General features: G+C 46.3%; 1 long non-coding RNA gene across 1 annotated transcript; it reads left to right on the top strand.

Annotated features, from left to right (window-relative positions):
* Positions 1-1,640: 1,640 nt before the first annotated feature.
* LOC146287173 (uncharacterized) lies at positions 1,641-2,304 on the top strand. The gene is made up of 2 exons (XR_014758544.1): positions 1,641-1,922; positions 2,149-2,304. It is a non-coding gene; the product is annotated as an uncharacterized LOC146287173 (long non-coding RNA).
* Positions 2,305-4,720: the final 2,416 nt, after the last annotated feature.

Genomic DNA, 4,720 nt, shown 5'->3' with positions numbered 1-4,720 from the left:
TGTTCTTCAGACTTGGACACTCATTACTCCACTGTGAGAGGCTTGTTGTGCCGGCCCTGGGCCATGGCAACTAACAGTCATGGAGCAGCCGATGAAGGTGCTCAGTCAGGGTCTGCAGTGTTCTCTGTTGCTCTACGCCACTGTAACATCCTCAAGGGCCCACAGATAAGCAGTGACTACAGGCATGCGATGAAACCCTGTTCCTCAGAGATTTTTTAAAAGATGAGGCCCCACACACATCTGGACAAACACACGCACACGCGCTCTCATGCACACACACAGACGCACAAATATAGTCACACTGCAGGCAGCCAATCCCTTTCCCTCAGGACAGCACAAGCCTGCACCAGAATGATGTCATCTACTCCTCACACCCATTGACACATTACCTCCTGTAGTTCCTCCTGGCTGACCCCGCCCCCCTCTCCTTCAGAAATCTGTTGGCTACGTGAGCAATGACCCAGCGATTTACAGTGACACCGCTGCCTGCTGTTTGTAATAAAGCACTAGGATTGATTGAAGGCAAAAAAAGGTGTGTTCAAGCAGCGTGGCATGTCGTAATTCACCCACGATATTACTCATACTCACACACACACACACACACACATGTACACATGCTTCTGTGCCGTGGCTGTGTGTGTGACACAGCTCTGTGCTAGCTGGCACTCGGGTGTGCAGTTCATCACAGGCACTGGCAGGAGTGACTTCCTGATGATGCCCTTCACACTTATTGGAATTTTACTATGTGGTGTAAATTGTGTGTGTGTTAATGCAAGTTTGTCAATCAGTGATGGAAAGGACTGCTCTTTCAGTCTCTCCCTCTTAGTCTTTCTCTCACTCTCCTCTCTTTTACTCATTCTCCCTACTTTCACTGACGCTCTCTCTCCCTCTCCTCCTTAGTTGTGGTTTTATTGTGGTGCATGAATAGCTACTTTACTGGTGAACAAAGACATACACAGCTTTGTTTGTCTGGGTTGAGAGAGGATTCAAGGACACAATGACGTGTTCCTAAACCATGCTCCTGCCGCATTTGCATCTCCATTATCATCCCAAAGCATGAAATGTCACGGGAGAGAAGGCTTGATTTGATCTGTTTCACTAAAGCCACTTGGAGACATTTTGTCACATTTGTGTTCTTTTTACTTATTTCGGGCAATGCAATAGTTCTTCAGAGGAAAATCTGCTTTCAGAAGTCAGGCGTTTCAGAGAGGCACAAGAAAGCCCCTGTTGTGCCTACTGCAATGAGGGGGGAGAGAGAAATAGAGAGGAGTGAAAGATATCGCTAGAATAGAGCTGACTAGCTGACCAAAGGCCTCCTGCTGAGTCTCTCCTCTTCCTTGTACCCCCAAAAATCATCAGATCCCACTTTCTATGGTTAGATCCCTTCCTTCCTTTGAGCTGCACATTCAGACAGAATGTAGAAGAGGGAGGGGGTAGAGCCCTCGCCGGGCTTGTCTACATGCAGCCTATTCCTGCTTCTTTCTCCTCCAGGCACCCAACTGTCAAGGCCCACGACTGCACACGCTGAGATTAACTTAATCTATAATTTATCACACAGTGCATCTCAGACCGCCCGGCCCCACTCTAACGTAATCTGACATTATACCCCCCCCATCCCCCTACCCCCACCCACACTTCTACACCCACGCACACATTCACCCTCATCTGTCAGATGCAGCCTCACCTTCCCCCAAGATCAACCCGGTGCTCCCACGTATGCCAGTGGAGTCAGGCCTCCTGTCATGCACAGCATGGGCCCATCTTCCTGCAGCCTCTACAGTAATGCTTCTGGTCTCTGTCGCCCTCTTCTCGTCCTCTAGACTGTAAAGGAACCTCCCACTGTGTTGGCGACAGCCAAAGCAGGAGGCAGACGCCCAGCCGTAATCTAAACATGACGTAGCCTCCAATCAAAGCCCTCCCTGGTCTGTACACCTGCTTCCTGGTGGCTCGACACTATGTGCTTGATGTTGTTGTTGTTGTTGTTGTTTATGATTCATACCCGTTCTACATGAATGGGAGTGCGTGTGATTACAGCATACAGGAAATGAGTCACCTAGGGGGGCTCTCTCAGTGGCTTTTCCTGATGAATTCTCCCTGCACGGTTCAGATAAATGACTCTGTTTCTTCTCCTAATGCCTGAATCAACAGCAGGGGGGATTGTGGGTAAGTGTGGATATGGCGAGGCCCCGCCCTCTTCTCTGGAGATGAATCACCTCATTGATTCAAAGTGAATCGAGTCATCTAATAACCTCATGATATTTAACGGTGTACAAAAAAATATTAAACGCACCCCGTACACATCTATGGATATATATTTTTTACAAAATAACACAAGGCTTAATGGTGCATAAAATGAAGGTTTGTTAATGTTGGTGGTACCCCAAGGCTATGTTTCTTCACTGTCATCGCCCCACATAACAGAGAAAGACAGGCCGGCAGTGGGACTGTAGACTGTGTGGACGAGGTGAAGGTCTCTCAGAGCCCCTTGTGGTTCTTTACTGGAACTCTGCTTCAGATCAACACCAAGAGTCTCAATAAGGTGTAGTCATATCAAAAGGGGACACAATCCAATACTATAGATTCTAGTGAATGTATAATTAATTTTTGCATTGGTAAATATATTTTCTATGATTACACAAAGAACACATTTCCTGTAATTGTCACAATATGACAAAAAACAGTTTATATCAATAATGTTAAGACATTATGATGCTGTTATCAGATCCAGACCTTCATTGGATTATTTAGTTGCTCAGAGTAACCCAGTACTTTGTCCTGCACACCCACTAGAAGGAAACCTTTCACTTCAGTCAATTACTACAGCTGCTGTATTCCGTTTTTGAATTAACAATATTTTCATAGGGACATGAAAATGATGAGTTGAGAGCACTCAAATTTGACATCAGATCATTAAAAATGTCATTGAGGCAATATAACTTACTTGCCTCCCTATGTTGCGCTGTAAAATGGTTAAACCTAAAGCCATAAGTTTAAACATGAAAAATACAATTGATTTGTTCAATTTTTATGATGCTATCAAAATGAAAGACCAGTCTTTCTAAACTAATTACCTTCCAACTGAACTAATTACGGTAGCAGTCTCTGTGTTTCCTACGAAAGACGGAGTGTGTGTGTGTGTAGATGTGTGTGTGTGTGTGTTAGCGTATGTGTGTGTAGATGTGTGTGTAGATGTGTGCCTGTGGTTATTGTTAGATAATCACACTCTATTCCCTAAGTTGTTTTTCCTGTCAATTAAGACAATCTGTTCAGAATACTTTAATGGTCAGCAATTAATGTTTCTCTTTTCATCAAGAACAAAGCGACCTAATTGGTGTAGAATTGCAATCCCATCGGAGGGTGACACATAATCAAATATGTATTCATTTGAAAGGATTTTCTGACAGGAAAAATTGGTGGTTTATTCTTTCAAAGCCGGGAAGAATACAGATGAAGTGCCGGGACTACGTTACAAACATGGTTATCATGCTGCAGGTGGTGCAGTATTACAGTACATGTACATAGTACATGGCGCAATTGGTTAAGGCCATAGACTGCACGTGGCTTGGTTTGTCTGACAGCACTTCACCCGCTCCCGATACATGTCTTCACAGTGGTAACCCTGGTAACCCTAACAGTTATCCACATGAAGTAGTCCATCCCTGGGGGCTGATATTGTCAGGGTTATGGAAAGCCTGCCTACAATCCCGTGCCTAACGCATGCATATGTCTGGCGTCACCCTCCTCCCTGACAGGCTGCACAGTACATTTGGAGCAGAGTCCACCTGCTGGTGACAGTGAATGAGGGTTGGACGTGAGGACAATGCAGACCTGCCTGGAGATTAGGCTGACTTCGTTGCAGCTCCACTGGGGATAAAGAGCTCCAGGGCCAGTTGTTAGAGAGAAAAATGAGGAGAGAAAAAGGGGGAGGGGGGGGGGGTGGGAGTAGACAACATGAGTCCCTAGTGGTTGAGGCTGTGCTGTTTGATCCAAACAGGCTAGCTGTTGAATGCTGCTGTCGGGTAATCTTGATATTGACTTCCTTTGTTTGTTCCCGTGGAAACACGTCTTTTGGAAGGTGTTCAAGTGTTTTCTTTTTTCCCCCAGTAAGATTCACTGATGCTACAAGATGTCACGGTACCATTGGACACTGAAATACTGACTGGGCTTTTAGTCTAGATACACAAGTATGTGGTAGGGTGAAGATCTGCGACAAACAACTGTGAGAACAGATGACTGAATCGGATAGGAAACATTGGGGAGTCTGAGGGACGGTGCTGCTGACATGATGGGAGGCTCCATATGAAGTGTGTGTGTTTCCTAGATGGGAGGCCCGTGGTGGCTCTGCCTCAGTCACCATGATAAGACATGAGCTAGAGAGTGTCTGTGATGTCCCGGGGCTGAGGGGCCCCACCGCAGAGACAAGCACTCCCAAAATAAAAACATTTGGGGGGGGTGGCAGTGAGTGATATCAAGTCCTCTCGGCTTGCTGCAGCAAGCTAGCGGGAGGCGGGCAGCAAAGGGAGGCGTCTTGGGGGACAGCGGAGTGACGAAGACTTTTCCGACCCTTCGTCTCAGCCACTCACAGCAGCCCCAGATAAGCTTTTCCTTTGGGAGACGTGGTGTCAGTGTTACATGTAGGGTCAACACAACAGGAGACCTTCCATATATTGCCCGTCAGGATTAATTATCCCTCCATTTTCACTAGAGACTTCCATTGATC

The sequence above is a fragment of the Hypomesus nipponensis genome, chromosome 6 (genome assembly GCF_054491055.1).
Source record: "Hypomesus nipponensis isolate SF chromosome 6, ASM5449105v1, whole genome shotgun sequence".
NCBI lineage: Eukaryota > Metazoa > Chordata > Actinopteri > Osmeriformes > Osmeridae > Hypomesus > Hypomesus nipponensis.
The sequence above is the reverse complement of the archived record's forward strand: the minus strand, read 5'-3'. Positions and strand labels throughout refer to the sequence as shown.